Genomic DNA, 17,400 nt, shown 5'->3' with positions numbered 1-17,400 from the left:
TGATATGTGTGATGGAGAAGATTATGCCCACTAGGTGGGTGAGTTTGGGAGTTGGAAGGCTGCTTATGACATTCCGTAAAGGGAAGCTTATCTAGGCGCTGGCTCCAATGCTCAGTTCTGAGCAGGAGCCAAGACTGACTGGAGCAGGTGAGGTGTTTCCTAGGAAAGCGCAAAGGCCCTGTGACAAAAGCCCTGTGACAGCTTGCATGTGGCAGAGCTGAAGTCTATTAGAAGGCCTGAGCCTTATGTTCTACCCATGGAAATTTAGGAAATAGGAGAGTCCAGTGGTCAGGTCTGCCAAATGGAACAAAGCATTCTGAAGCCTGATTAGGACCAAATTAAAGCACGTTCTAAAGTCAAGAGCCTATTCTGCTGTTCCTATAGTCTTACGGCTTTTCCATGGATTTGACAGATGTATACAAAAGATAGACAGAGGTGTACTGATGGGTATACAGAAGAAATGTGTGGCCCGACCCTCACCAAGACTGGGCCATGAGTGTCTCCTCAATGCTGTAAACAAACACTCAGAGGAGTCTTGTGCTCAGGAATATGATAAAGCCAGGTTATGTTGACCAAGTCTAGTGTCATCCACCGTTCTAGGACAATTCTTAACTAGATCCACAGACTCAGTTCTCCACTGGCCAGAACAGTTAGTGATTCTTGCCTCCTGATCCCCTCTGTTGGTGTCCTGAGCTAGCAAGTAGGCATTCCTGGGTGTGCTATGTGTCTTCTTCCAGCTCCTAACACCTCTGCCCTGACACATCTCGTTCAAGTACTTTGTTTCAGTGGCTTTCAAAAAATGGACAAATATATAGGGATGAAATCAGGACGCAAATGACAATGAAATGGAGACTTTCCCTAGAGGGCAGAGATCCTTAGGAATGAGTGGAACTTACAGCAAGAGTTTGGGTTTCCCTGGGGTGGGTGACAGAGATTTAATGTGACTGAGCCTTCATTTGCTAGGGCCAGAAACAGACCCTGGCATTAGCCTTTGTGATCTCTGCCTTTTGGCTCCCAGGCAGCTGTAACACATGGCTTTCATTCTAGAATGAGCTACTCAATTAAAATCAAATATCGAACCTAATATCCCCAACTCACCCAAACTGGTATTATTTGTGCAGGCACAGCGGAAGTGGAAAGAACCCCAAATGCACACAAAGCCAGGCGAAGGTCAGCACTGATTATGTCAGGCTGGCAATTTAACACTAGCTCTGCACTTTGCAAAGCATCGACACTATTTGCCTCTTTCGAAAGTTCATATTTGAGAATAACCGACTTTGTGCATGAGTGAGATGGAAATTTGTGTCTGGAAGAGGTCTGTGTGGTGTCATTTGGACCAAGTAGCCCATAGTTTATAAGAAGAGCACATGGCTCAAACATGTGAATGCATTTATTAGACACACATTCAATTATGAATATAATTTAATTTTTTATTTTAAACATGTTGATCACATTGGTATGTGTGTGTGTGTGTGTGTGTGTGTGTGTGTGTGTGTGTGTGTGTGTGTGTGTGTGTGTGTGTGTGTCTGGCAGTTGGTTCTTTCCTTCTTCTGTTGAGGAGCCATAAGATTATTTTTAGATCGGGTCACCAAGCTTGATGGCAAGCAGTTTTCCCCACTAACCCATCTTGCTGGCCCAATTTGATGTTTTAAATGGCAAAAGTATCTATTTTCTTCCTATATCCCAATTGGATTTGTTTGTGCTCTTCTTAGGGTGCAAGTCAATTGGATATTCCAAGGAATAATGGAATCTAGAATAGACACAGGATTGTAGAGAGAACAGGGCTGCTCAAAGAGATGTACAGGATAAATGAAGTCAGAGGTGAAATCTCTCTTTGGTGCCATTTCACCAGTAAGGTCTTGAGGCGTTGCACCTTGTCGTAGGATACATAGGTGGGGTTTCCATTCAGAAGCCGGCTTCCCACTTAGAGGTTGATCACAGTGCTAGGAGAGTCCCATCTCTGGTGAAAGGGTCTTTCTCTGGTGTCAGGGACCAGTAAGCCATCCTGTGATCCTCCACTGTCTCTGATGTTGAAGAGGCCCAGGGTTCTTACCATCCATCTGATCCAGAGGTCTGTGCCATCTTTAGAGCACACCTGAGCTGAGGAGAAAGGGAGGTCCCCCAAGAGCTGGGGCCATATTGCTTTATCTTTTCTTTCATATGAAAGGAAACATTGGCCATGGCTGTCCTGCTTTCCTTAGACGGACCAGCTAAATTGGGGTCACTTGTGAAGGTCGAGAGCACTAAGCACACTGCCTCTACTCACTTTTGGAGGTGCTTCGATCATAGCTGTATCCAACTTAGTAAGCTCTTTCTTGCATTGCGAGATGCCAATATCGATGTAGGAAAAGTGAAAAAAAGAAAGGAATGTGAAGGTACTGCCCATCTTTCAAGGAGCTCAGATGAGAGTCAGCAAATGTCTGTGGGTTTGATATATAGCCCACTCTCAAAACTCCACATAGTATATTAGGCTGTTGTAAAGGGAATTTAATCCACAAACATGGCTACTGTGGCTGGAATACAGACATGCCCTTTAGTTCCTCTGAATACAGGCAGTATTAATACTCACCTTTAATCCCAAACAATGAAGGTTAAGTTAGTTTGTAGAAGGAAGCACCCTTGTTTGAAAGTGACGTCTAACTGAGAGGCAGACAAAGTGATGAATCATGGAAAGATGTGATAGGCTAACCTATGCCCAACTCTTAGGAAAACAGAAAGAAAAGAGAGACTACTTAAGAGACAGAAGCTCAGTGAGAGAAAATGAGAGAGGGCCATTTTGTCAGGAAAGTTGTACAGAAACAGGATACAGAGGGAGAACAAGCTAGACATAGGTGTGGACAGAACAAGCTAGAGAATGAAAAGGATCCAGGCGATTAGAACATATTTTCAAGGTTAGTATGAGGCTAAGAAGTGCAATTCAGGAGAAGCTGAGAGAAACCAGATCGAATCAGTCAGCTTGGAGAGGAGTTTGAGCCAAAACTGCTGAGCTGAGTCAACCATCCAGAGATCAGAAAGAACTAGCAAGGGGTGAGCTTATTCAGCAGCAAGTCTCAGAGACTGAAAACATTCTAGGCCTAGATTAGATTGTATGGAGGCTAGAAGTTTCCAGGACTAGGGCCTGAGTTAGAAGACAGAGGCAGCAAGCCTCAGAGAGGACAATTTCATCAGCAGAGTAAATGCTACTTTCATAGGCAGTATTGGAGAATTTTAAAGGATACAGCAATGGGATGTGGGGCCAGAATTTTCACCTGGGTCAAAACTGATCTGCACATGCTTCGACTCCATCTTCAGAACCACAATAAATAGAGTTTGAAAGTCTCTCTCCAACTGAAACTCAGAGCCATGCTACATGTCACTGGAGTAGCAGGGCAGGTGGGACACTCTAGGGATGAGACTGAACACCTGGGGGAGGGACAGGGCGTGTGCTGTGATGGTGTGTCACAAAGAGAAGCACAGACAGAAATTTCCAGAAGACCTCGTGTTTATTTGCACTTTGTAAACCCCAGAGATGAACTACAAGTCACAGTGGTGTCAGTCATGAAGAGATGGTTATTGTTAATTGTCGCTTTGACAGACTCTACAATCTCATGACAGGTGAATTTCTGAGCATGCTTTCAGGGAATTATCCTGATTATGTTAATTGAGGTGTGAAAGACCTGCCACATCAGTGCCTGGATTGGATCCTTGATTGTACAAACAGAGAGAATTCCTGCAATGGCATGTGTATTTTGCTCTCTGCTTCCTGATTGCAGAAACAATGTAAACCAGCTGTTTCAACCTTTTGCTACCTTGGCTTTCCCAGCATGATGGAGCATTCCTTGGAATTGTGAGCTCAAATAAACCCTTTCTCCCTTAAATTGCTTTTTATATTATTTTATCACAACAACCGAAAAAGAAAACAAAACAGATGTTAAGGGAGACATTGCCTGACCAAGGGAGTAGGTGAGACCTGGAGTAAAATGGAAGACAGACTGAAAAAAGCCAGAATACACATTCAAGTATAATTTCCTCAGAAGTGCACTAGATTTCAAGATCCATATCCGTATGACATGAGCCACACACCAGGCTTTGCAACCATGCTGTTGCCTAGGACAGTGAACACATGACAGTGGATCAGGTCCTCACCAAGGATTTTCCTTTGCAGAGTGCTCATGGCACATGAGTGAGTCTTTGCTGTCTACATTCTGAATGCCAACTGGAGGCTTGGTGATGGGAAAGCAAGTGTCATTTGTTGTGGTCCATGTCCTGATAAGCCACTCAGAGTTCCTTTCAAATGAGGGATCTTTTGTTACATCACGATGACAAGGTTGAGTTGGCAGATGCACCTAAGGCTTGAATTTTTCCAGAATGCCCCCTGGACAGTGCCAAAGCCAATCAGGAGCCTAAGACCTGAACAACGTTCGAGGAACAGGCGATTAATTCCAGTAAACCATTTTTCTTGGAGCAACCTAAGTGCAGACTTTGCTAGGGCTGAACCTTGGCCAGATCCCTCCTCTTGGCTTATCCCTCTCCTTTTCCTTTGATACCATTATTCCCCCCAATGAACTTCATTTCATTGCTTTATTTCATGGGCAGGGAACCCGACCTGAGAAAGAGACAAGAATAATGAAAATTCCTTATATAAGGCAAGTGGAATGGGCCAAAGGGAGTCTTGTTGAGGCCCCTAAGCTCATTTTAAAGACTTGCCTCTGTCTTTATAAACTGCTTTAAGTACCTATAGCTTAGGCTGATCTGAGGGAGCCCATCTACATTAGAGACTCCCTAATGACGCTCAATTAAACGTTGAACTTAGTGGGAGTTGATGCTTTTGTTCTGTCTGCTCACCATTTTCTTTTTGCTTTCAAACTACAGCTAGTCCAATCCCTAAACCACAGTCTTCCCTAACTATCCACTCTTTATGTTTTTACCCCTGAACTTGGCACTCAATCCTGTTTCCTTTCCTGTTAACTGATTGATAGTAGTTAAAGCTGGGTAGAGTAGAAAATCTCCCCAGTGGGTTTTTAGTGAAAGAGATTCACAGAGCCAAGTTCTAGCTCATAGATACTCGAAGATTGAGATTCAAGCCCCTGTTTTTCGACGTGAGGTCCTGAACATCAAACAGAGTCCTTAACCAGATGAAGATTCATTTGAATTATCACACTCAACTTGAGGCCTTACATGGGTAACACACCTGGCTTACCTCTTAAAATATACCAAGGCCGGGGTTGGGGATTTAGCTCAGTGGTAGAGCGCTTGCCTAGCAAGCGCAAGGCCCTGGGTTCGGTCCCCAACTCCGAAAAAAAAATATACCAAGGCCTCAAAACAGGTGAGTTATTGAGAAAATGGCTCCTCAGGTGGTATAGATTTTCTTTCATTCCTGCAGACTATCTTTGATGTTATTAATCTGTGCTTACATTTCTCCTATTGCTCACATGTGTTGTATCCTGAGTCATGTGGGACACACTTCTTTAAGGCACAGATGGAGCAGAACTTGTTTCTGAGTGTCTCTGAAGAGAAGCAGGCTGGGATATGCTTTGTCTTTTACCCTGAGCATCAAGGGGTGGGAGACATTTAAAAGAACTGTGTTAAAGCCATGGAAGACAGAAGACAACTTCTAAGCTGACAGGCCACCAGGATGGCATGACCCAATGATACAGTCATTACTTGCCTATGAGAACAAAGAACAGTTTCCCCTTAAAGAATGTCAAGGGGTCAGAAGGACACACCCAGCCCTAGACTCTCCCCATCCCGTATCCCACTAGGCTAGAGATAGATGCTCAGTTGTTCCCACAAAGACTGGGGAGGGGGAGATTGTCAGGAAATGGTTTTCTCCTTTCCTCCTGAAGAAAGTCATAACTCTTCCTCAGAGCTCTTGCTAGATCGAAAGGCAAAGAGGCATTCAATTTTGTTCATATTTAAGAAAACCTGTATTCATGCAGACACATGCCTTACTCTCACTCCCTTTCGAACATTTTATGGACCAAAACATAAATGCAAAGTTGTATCAGTTACACCCCTAGATATGGCCATGGGGCTTTTCTGATGGAGCCTGGAACTATGTTGGGCTAGAACTGTGGGAATGCTCTCCCCACTCTCTCCAAAGCTCCAGATATTTATGACCAGGGCAAGCCGCTGGCGACAGCATCTGACTCCGCCTGTGGCAGTCTGGCTCTTATTCTTGCTGACAATGGATGTGTGGAGGGCAGAAGTATTTCACTGTTTACTACTTCAGGGCATTTTAAAAGGTAATGAATGTACAAACATCACAGGGAAAAAAAAGAGCCCTCTGAAAGGTGGTTCAGAGTCGGACAGAAAATTCAAACAATATTAGCCTCAAAAAGTCAACATCAGACACCCTTCTACTAAGGACCTACAAACAAACAGAGTTACTCTGTGCACACATTAACAACCGCAACGCCAGGCTGCTGGGCTGTCGCCTCCTCAGAGCCACAGGTTCATAACATGAGTTTGCAGTAGACTCAGAAAGTTCCAAGAGCCTGGAGGCGCTTTGTCTCCAGAGGGCCTTCCCTATCATAGTTTTCATTCCTGATGTCTAGGGCAGAGGAAAGACACGGAAAAAGTGAGGTTCATGCCTGACTGTGATGCACTTGGCTCTAACACCTGCATGTCCTAATGTGTGAGTCATGGGAGGAGTCACTCAGTTTTCTAGCTCTTCATAGTCCATGGAGACAAAGTGCTGCCAGGCACACACACCTCTCTGCCCTTCCGCCCCACATCGGACAAAATTCAAACACAGAAGTTATCGTTTGCAAATGTAATCTTTCTTTGCACACAGACACCTAGGACAAGTTATTTCCATCTCTTCACTCACTGAATGATGAACTAAGCAAATAATAATAATAATAAAACACTTTCTTGTTATCTTTAATACTTTTAGAGCAGTTTGCTTCCCAGCTCTTTAAAGATTGTCCTACATCTCCTTGGCCGAGTCTTTGTGTGCTTGGTTACCTATGGTTACTAATACACCTTTCTAGAAATAGGAGTTTGTGTGATTTCAGAGGAGACAGAGGTTTCTGGCCTGGTGCTGGATGGGACCTCCATACTGCTTGTGGTAATTGGACTTCCTAATGCCTGCTGAATCAAACTTGCCTGCCCAGGGCTGTCCCCAGGAAAACTGGCTAAAACAGTGTTCTGGGCACTGTGTCACATGCTTCTCCCCACTTTATTCAGTCTTTACCAGTGTTACTTTTTCTGTAGTTTGTGCATTTATTTGATCAAGGAAGTTACTTTTTGCCACAGCTTATCAAAAGGACACAGACTTACATACAGAGAAATAGTAAGCGAAGCATTTTTAACCCATCTTTTTCATAGTAAACTGTCAACAGATTTTTTTTCAGCTTTTTCTTTTTTGAAGCCATTGTGCAAAAAGTTTCCCCTTGTACTCACTGTTTTATAATACCTGGTCTGAACTCCCCATTGTTTTTTTTTGGTGGGGGAGGGGCTGGTCATACAAACTTAATTATTCACAGAGAACTTTCAGGCCACAATGGAGAGAAAACTACTTTCCTTGCTCTCAGTTAACCATGAGAGCAGTAAGCAGGAACTCGCAATGTGGGAGACTCACTCTTGGCATTTAGACACTAGGGGAAGACAGCGAAAGCCACAGGATTGATTGCCTGTAACAGATTCAAATGCAGAAGATGGCTTGCAAAATGAGGACACCTTACTTGTTTTTTTTTGCTAGGTCAGCGTGGGAGAAACAGGTTCCTTGCAAAGACATACAAACAACAAACAAACCAACCAACAAACAAAACACCCCAGCTATAGTGGGGGTTGGCTTAACGCATCTCCTGAGCCAGTCAATAGCAGGTGGCCCCTCCGGGTGCCCCCTCCCGGTGCTGATAAAACTAGCCTCTTCCCGGGATCAAGGTATTAAGGTTTCAGTTATTTGTATTGATTTTATGTGCTGCCAGCCATGCTGATCTGTGGTTCACAGATTCCTCTTTTAAAATGTCACCACCATTTCAAATTTTCAATATTGTAGTCCAGGGGGCTGCTTGTTAACCTCCAGGGCTTGTCAGATGTACTGTGGGGGGGCACATGGCAGGTTCCCAAAATTTTCACAGGTGTCATCAAAACAGGCTGAGTGATCATGAGATTTCCCAAGAAGAAAGAAAGGAGGGAAGGGCAACAAAATGAAAGGAGGCTTTCATATATTTTTCTCGGATACTTCAAACCATGTTTTTCTATTGTCTATCCAATGGAAACAGACAAGCCCTCTAGTGGTTAGCAAGGGAGCTTAGACACAATAGGAGGCTCAATAGATAGCCACACCCGTATACAGGTGTGTGTGTGTGTGTGTGTGTGTGTGTGTGTGTGTGTGTGTGTACAGGAATTTCTATGCATGAACACAGCTCAGCTCACACCAGCTACATCTGCAATCTCACTTCTACTTGAAATAATTTTTAAAGATGTTTTGAATAGGGAGATAAATTGTAATCAATAAAGATTTATTATTCCCCGTGGAAATGCTAGTCTTCAGTCAACTATGGAAACTCTGGCATGTAATAATTTTCAATAGATCCTTTCCCTTTTCAGTCCAGAATAAAGTCACTTTCCCTGGAAGCCAGACAGAAACCTACACACAGGCTGTATTTATCAGTCTATGGCGATCCTTTAACAAACATGCAGCGGGTAAAAATAAAACATATGTTTTCCCTTATTTCTCTGTAAGCGCTTACTTAAGGTTTTATTATATTTGGCCATGGGACATTCAGTAAACTTACTGATGATATCAAAGAATGATTTTACAAACAGTAAAAGTTACACTATTGACACCTCCAAATTCTGGCGTATTTACATTGTGTTAGGGGCACACTTGCTCAGGGAGATTAACAAACATTACTAGGAAGGCTGTGGCCAAATCCACCCTGGTTGTTTATAAAACCTTTACAATTCATCAGCTTCCACTAACACACTGGCACTGTTCAATTACCATCAGTTTTAGAGAGCTTTAGCAAAACATCTAGTGCCCATGTAAATAGACAAATCTGAAAACTGGTCTGTTGGCTTACATACTGTAGGTAATGTTTTCTTTTGCTCAAATTTGTTCTGGAAACTAATCACGCTCTGATAAAGCCATCTGCAAATATGAGAAAGATTGACACCCACATGTCAAAAGTTTACACAGCCTGACCAAGTGTACATATAGTACAGATGATGTAAGGCTGTCTCTCCCCGAGCTTCTCCAGGGCCATGTTGGAATGATGCTCCCTGGAGGAGGAAGGCCATGCAAAAGTGAGCCTGTCACTCTCCTTGTCAAGCTAATGTACTTCTCAAGGGTTGCCTGGGTGCTTTCTTCCACCCCCTGCCCCCATGCAACTTCCACGCCCTCTGCATTGTCTTTCCAGGATCATGGGGTGATTACCACTAAACTAATTCCAAACAATGGCCTTACTCCCCCTGCTTCCACATACACAATGTCAACTTACTATGCACATGACAGAAAGGATGGCATTAAGTGTCAGTGATGGAGATGATATGAAATGACATCTGTGCAGTCATTCAAAAATTGGTCACTTCTTACTGTGCACTATTTGTAGGGAGGACTATTCTATACATTGATTTGTACACTCATTTCAAAGGAAACCTGACTCCAAGGCAGATGGAGTAGCTAATGGGACTGAACACAAGGAGGAAGTTTGTAGAAATTTATCCGTGGTTCATTTTGATGACAAATTCATCTGAGAGTTGGAGTATCCAGTGCAAACCTCTGCTGGTAGATGACACTGGCTGAATTATGTGCTCTGATTTCCCTATTTTGTAAGACAGCAAAAAATGAAATAAACAATTTCAGGAAGACATTATTTGTAGCACAATTATGTTGACTCTTGGTGTTCCTAATATATTCTGAACTCAGAACTAATATACTTGAAATCTTATTCTTGAATTTTTCTAGGAATCTATTTCAAACTGCCATGCTGACCATTGCTAGAATACAGCTCAGTAAGTCAGTCTGAATAGTTAAGAATATTTAATACAAATACAAAGAATTTGAATTATTTGCAGGATAACACTGTTTGTTCATACACTTGTGATTTATTTAAAATATTTATCTGCTAAATCTTTCAGTTGCCATTATAAAAATCAGATAATGTCTTAATAAATCACTAAGTCTAAAATTTTCTTGTCTAAATTTTCAATTTTCAGATTTTACTTTCTATTTTTTTTGAGAGGTGTGTGTGTGTGTGTGTGTGTGTGTGTGTGTGTGTGTGTGTGTGTAGGGGCCAGAGGTCAAATTACTGCTCATTTTTTGACAGGGTCTATACTAGAGTTTATCAACATGGTCAGACTGGCTAGTAAGCTCTGGTGGTCTCCCTTATCTCCACACCACCAACACAGGGCCAACAGAGAGGTGTGAATTGTCATGTCAGGATTTTAGATGGGTCTGGGGATTTGAACTTAGGCCCTCATGTTTGTGCAGCAGGTACTTTGCCTACCGAGCCATCTCTCTAGCCCCAGGATTCTACTCCCTGATAGATCATTAAATCTGTACCCAGTAACAGATCACCACTCCCTTGTCATTGATTTAAATACAGCAAAATAAAACCTTCTGCAAGGTAGTTCTGGGATTTTTGTGTTTACGAACACGACAAATATTTAGCTCTTGTTGTTTCCTTAAAACTTTGATGATGACATAGTTGTTTGTTCTGACCAATTTATGTATGTTTTGAAGATAGGAGCACAGCAGAAATCTCAGCTGAGATAGCCAATTATTTGCCTTCTTTGATCTTTATTTCTAAATATTCCAACATTACAAACCCATCTCCTACCTTTAGCAACTCTTGAGTCTTATTTAATTGTGTATTTTTGTGATTGTGACTTCTACCTAATTAGATGCCCTGTTTGTTATACCAGATACTTTCTCTAGTTACCAGAGAATGAATGTAGGCAGTGCTCAGAAGGCTGAGGTGAGAGGATCGCTATAGGTTTGAGGGTTACCTTGTCTATATAATAAATACAAGGCCAGCTTTTGCTGAATACATTTATATGTATGAGTGTGGAATATATATATATATGTATATATATATATGCATACAAGTATGTGTATGGGTATGCATGCACATACATGTGTCAATGTGTGTATAGAGGCCATATATTTATATTTACATGTGCACACAGACACACAAACACACAGACACATACGCAGACACACACACATATGGGGTATGTTTTATACTCATATCTTCAAAACATACAGTGTGTGTGTGTGTGTGTGTGTGTGTGTGTGTTATGAAGACCTCTCCAAAACTGAATATAACCAACTGCCAAGACACATACTCAAAGACATACACTTCAGTCTTTGAGTACTGCTCAATCCTTTGAGCAGCCTTTTGTCCTATAAAGCTACTTTTAGAACCTAGAACCTCTTTTGTGCTCCCCTACCTATACTGATATGAAAAGTGTAACGATTTTTACAACGATCCTTATCAAACAGAAGCCTCTTCTATGTTAGCTCATAAAACTTAATTTCCAATTTCCTCCTCGCAAACAATACATGATCTTTGTCCCCATGTGGGTAATTGGATCATGGCAGGAGGTGATAACTTCTCAGTTACCAGGTAATTCTGCCTTAGAGCTTAGCTTAAGAGCAGGGTAGTAAGTCTTGTTTCTGGGATGGGAGCAGAGGGGCCACTGCTTCCATTTGGTTGATGCCTGAGCTTTGCCAGCCCCCGATGGTGACTGGTGATATTATCTCTTTTATCATCTGCTCTTTTCTGCCTCTTCATTTAGTTGAGCTACCCATTCCCTTCTTAATACCCTTTGATGGTTTCCACATCTCTTAACACAAAGACTCGGCTCATTAGAGGGCTGGTGTGGTTTGGCTAGTGCCAAGCTGTCAGCCACAGCTCTTTTCTCCGCCTCTTTGTTTTCCCTGCTTTCCTTACCATTGGCTCACCGTTGTTCAATTCACCTGTATATCCCTGAGACCGGGACAGTTCTGGCACAGCAGATGCTAAATCAACTTCTCAGATGTGGAGGACAAACAAATGAATGCATTTCATCCTTCTTGGCAATCGTAAAATAAGGAAATAGAGGATCAAAGGGAGTTAGTCACATGTCCGAGTCTCAGCTAATAGCAACCAGAGGTTAATGTCTCAGCAATTCTCGAAGGTCTCACATGGGATCCTTCGCAAAGCCCCTCTGCAGATGAAGGAGCTCAGGCTGGTAGATCGTGACGCCCAAATGCAACGTAGAAATGCTGGAGGAGTGTGCCCTCTCTCTGCAATTTTCTTTCCCCTCCGATGTGTTTGCAGCCCGTGGTGTTCCTGGAGAGATTTTATTTATCTGTGGATTTTCTTTGAAGAAAGGCAGCCGGAGGATATTTTTTAGGAGCCAAGGTGAGAATTAGTGAGACGCTTTGCCATGGCACCTTTTACAACATCGAAAAAATGATCATTAGACTCCCTCTCAAGGATAAAGGATTTGCATCTGGCTTGCGTTGTGCAAACAGGGCTTTTGTTGATTTATCAACAGGACTTCGCTTGGGGTTTTGGATTGGATTCCAGAGGTTGGCACCTACAGTCTAAAAATCTAAACAGAAGGAGAAAATAAATCACCAACTGGCACTTTAAAGGCAAAGATTTATACCAAACTTAATGAACTTCCTGTCTTGCTGAGCGTGAGGAAAATGTCATGTTTACCCCAATGCTCTCTGCTCCTGGCAGACGATGTGCTGGGTTGGAAGGGATGCAGAAGTGGGTCAGACTCACCCAGCTGGAACTCAGGAAACTCATTAGAGTGCCAGCTCTCCACAAGCACTGTGGCCTTCCCAGTCCACCCTTCCCCCTGGCTGCTTAACTGGCCCAAGGCTAATCAAAGGAGAAATGGACACTAAGTAGCAGTACATTGTTCAGTAGAAGCAGACCAGGGATTGGTGATTTCAGGTGCAAGTTGCTGACTTGTTGCTGTAAACGGGAGTGTACTACAATTCTTAGAAAGACTAATCAGGGCTGGCGAAAGTGGGACGTAGAAACAGTTAGAGAAGGACACGTCATCTATTACAACTTAGTCATTCTGGGACCTCAAGAAACAAGTACAGAGTTACCGGAGTGAAGGGGCTGGAGTGCCCACCACCTAACTCCTACTGACCTGACAAGAGTTCACAGTCAGCAGGGTTTCGGGGTGGGAAAGATACCATACCACCAAGGAAATCTTAAATAAAAAGTTACAAATGTCGGAAGCCAAGAGTGAGAGCATTCCTGACACAAACAGGAAGGGTCTGAGTGGGGGATCACACACTTGTTGTGTTAACTCCCTGGAATTTCTGTTTCTACCATGCATGCTGCCTGGGAGGGAGAAATAGCTGAAGAGACTTTCTTTCTTTCTAATGGTTGTAACACAAAACTTTCTCTGATTATAGTACTCGTCTGCACATCATTTGACTTCCACCACTGACATTGCAAGGTCTAACATCCTAATTAATAGTTGCTCAGTCTGCATTTTCCTGCCATCTACATATGAAATGAGGAAATCCAGATTCAAATTGATTATGAACAATCTTTCCACTATTATACTCCAGGGTCTACAATGGACCTGATTTCAGAAAGGGAGTAAATCCTCTTACCAGAACAAATATACCCAACTACCGCAGATGAAACAAGAAAGGAATATAGTCAAGTAGTTCACTTATTTTTAAAATGACTAGGAGATCTGCAAGTGTGGTGGCAGACACCACACCCAGACGTGTCTACTTAATCGTTACTATTAAGGACGTCATTGAGAGCCCAGTGTATGCCTGGTTCCCTTAGGCAACCCCACCTTCTCAAACTGTTAGTATAGACCAAATCTTATGGTTCTAGGCCCATTCATCCCCTTCCTTTGCTCTTAAATGTCAGACAATAATTGTGTTCTGATGCAAGAGGCTTTCTTTGGAAGCAGTATCAGGGCAGGTGAATTGCTGGGTTTCCACACCCATCTCCACTGTTACCCAAACCACAATGTGCTATGGTTAGAAGGCCACTGGGTTTTTGCTTGGCATTTCCTTATCTGGGGATTGAAACACCACAAAACTGAAGAACAGAAGTCAATATTTAAACACATTACGAAATCATGTCAGTTCTTCTTGGTTGAGAGTCTCTTTGCATTTGTCAAATTAATAGTTTCTAAAATCAGAACCCTACATTGTGTAAGCATGACTTTTTGAAATATTCCTAAGCAGCCCTTGACAGAGACAAATGGCAGCTCACTTGTTTTGTTTATTCTCTTATTAGAGTGGAATAATTCTCCAGATAGATATTTTGGATAAGAATAAAAAAACACATTAGTGTATCATGTGTCAAAAATATTCCTTCAGGCATGGTCAATTGATATGGAAAACTAGAGACAGAACCTGGAACTGGATATTAACTTTTATTTAATCCATTCATAGTGGCACAAGCTATGTTTTCATACCTGGTGCATATTTGTAGGTTGGTGTTTTTAATGTCACTAACAAATGATTGGGCTTGGTCTCAGCTGCCAGACGCTCACCTGTGTTTCTTCAAGGTACCACCGAGAGGGTACAGTCTGTAAGAGAGACCCCCTTTTCCTTTCAGTCTAACATCTTGCCTACCCTGCATTGGTAACCTACATAGTCCCATGTAGTATTTTGGTAATTTCCTCTTTGCCTGTTAACCTTTCGTAGTGCTGGGAGTTGAACCCAGGGTCTCATACATGTTACTATTACTTCACTACACATCCAACCCTGGTCCTGGCTTTTATAGTCACTGTCTATGAACAAAAACCAAAGCGATCCTCCTATCTTAGTCATTCTCCCACCCTTCCCCTCGTTCTCAATAAATTAGATTTTCTTGCAGTGCTTTCCAAATAGTAAGCATGAATCCTATAGCAAATTATGAAGTTTATCGCTGGGAGCTAATCCAGCAGGCTCAATGTTCTTCTCATAGAGGCCTCACTGTCATTTTTATTTATTCCTCAAAGTTCTTTTCTGCAGGTCTAGCCTGGGATCACATACAGGACCACAAAATAGCTTGGGCCCAAGCCTGAGTACAGGACCGCTTAGGTAAGAGAAAGACATTTGTTCTTACATCCCTTTTATCTTTGAATTATCCTGAGTTGATGCCCTTTACACCTTCAACCAGATGCCACCCTGGAGATTTATCCAACTTCTTCTACCCACCCCATCGTCTGCACAGCCAGCCAACAATCTTGTCCATTCACTTCTTCCTATCTCTGGTCACTTTCCTTTCTCTCATTCCCTCAACTTTGGTTCTCTTGCCCCTCTTGGTCTAATGGAAGAGCTTCTCACTCATCTCCTAGCATGCACCAGGCACACTCATTACCCATCTTTCAAAAAGTCTGATTGGACTGTCTTTCTCTGATGTCCATGGCTCTAGAGGCCAGGACCAATGAGTGGCTGTGTGATGTCCACTCCAGGGAGCTCTGCATCCTCCTTCTTCATTCACACTGTTGCTATTTTAACAGCATTGTTACTATGGCCATCAAAATGCTCACTCAAAAGCCTATCTTGTATTTACCCTACTTTGCAACTTCCCAACCCTCTACAGTACTGGCAAGACCGCAGAACATTTCCACAGTATATCCCAAGCCTATACATTTGTCTTCAGTCCCTAATTGGCCTTTCTGCTTCCCTTCTTCATCTACCCACAATCCCTTATCCACATACTCTCAGAATTCATTTTTAAAATCATCTCTTCTCTGTCTCAAAGTACTCAGGAAGTCTCACAACTTCTTCCTTCCTGTCGAATCTACACTTCTAGAAAGAATATCTAGAATTCTTTCCTGATCTTGCTCTGGCTGTCCTGGATTTAGGACACTCCATTGTGTGACATCTGGCACAATGTAGCATGAATTACCCTATACCATTCATGGTGTACTGGGAACACTGGTTCTGGTGCCTCCACAATAGTGGTTCTTCTGATCTTTGGCCAGCTGGTCCCTCTAAAACACTCTGCTCTCTCCATCTCCACCCAATGCCATCCCTACCTCCAGATATTCAGATACTGCATAGGTCTTGTGTCTTAAATATTATGATCGCATATGGAAGGAAAAGGAAGTTGAGACCATATGTATAAACAATGGTCTTAATTAAATCATGTAGTGGTGTGACTAGAAAAGTAAGGAAACTTGGAAATGGCCTGGATATTAAATAATACCAGCATTTCTTTTTAGAAGAGCCTTTTTTAGTGCTTGGGACTTAAAATACTTTGGATTATCTATAAGATAGCATATTTAATGTTAAATTTCAAGGAAAATAAGTAAAAGTCCCTAACTTTTATTTTTAAAGTTGTCTTTCTTCTCCATGATGCTTATGTTATTTAAACCTATAAAGTGTCATGACCAATGTGTTTCTTTCACTGTTTCTGTCTGTTCTTTTAAAGTCTTGTGTGTGTGTGTGTGTGTGTGTGTGTGTGTGTGTGTGTGTGTGTGTGTGTGTGTGGTTTGTCTGGCCTCAGCTCTTGCTACCTTTGGAATTTATTTTGCACATTTCTTCCTACTTCTTTTTTTTTTGTTTTTCAGATTTATTTATTTATATATGTCTGAAGACTGTAACTGTCTTCAGACATACCAGAAGAGGGCATCAGATCTCATTACAGATGGTTGTGAGCCACCATGTGGTTGCTGGGAGTTGAACTCCAGACCTTTGAAAGATCAGTCAGTGCTCTTAACCGCTGAGCCATCTCTCCAGCCGCTTCTTCCTACTTCTTACAATGTCTACCTTTATTTTGTTTTGTGGTTGTGGCTCTGAATCAGGGCTTTGTCTTTTTTCGTTTCTATTATTAAACCCGAATCTAAGCATTCACCAATTTTAGTGAGTGAATCTCATGACTTCCTATTAGCTGTGATAGATGGCAGGGATAGTGCTCATGCAGGCTTTTCCTGGTTTCACCAAGTTCTCCATGTTTTAAATGCTTTTGTAATGTATGCAGATCCTACATCTTATTTTTGTTATTTCATGGTTAGTGGTATAAATACCTATACTGCACTTAAGTGAACTATAGAGTTCATCTTATGGTTGTTTAGAATATGTTTCTCCTACCAAGTAAGTCCTCAGCAGAGAGTTACTTCCCCCCATTCTCCTACTACGTTGAGGTCATCTGAACCTGCAGGTCTACAGTTAGCACCGGTCACATTTGGCTGTTCCGAACATGTCAAATACGACTAACCAAACAGAGATGTCCTCAGCATCAAATACACACTGTTGTTCAGAGAGTCTGGGGGGAAAAGTGTGTGAAGTGTTTTGTTACTAGACCTGGGGATCAGTTGCATAGTGAAATGAGAATATTCTGGATATAATGTTTACATGTAACTGTCCAAATTATTTCACTTTTTTCTCTACTGCTCTTAGATGTGCCTACAAGAAAATATCATTTCCGTTGTATTTCCACGAGTCAGAACTGACCTTTATTCTGGTTTGTTGTTAGTTATTTTCAAAAC

The sequence above is a fragment of the Rattus rattus genome, chromosome 5, assembly GCF_011064425.1.
Source record: "Rattus rattus isolate New Zealand chromosome 5, Rrattus_CSIRO_v1, whole genome shotgun sequence".
Classification (NCBI taxonomy): Eukaryota; Metazoa; Chordata; class Mammalia; order Rodentia; family Muridae; genus Rattus; species Rattus rattus.
Note: the sequence above shows the minus strand (reverse complement) of the source record.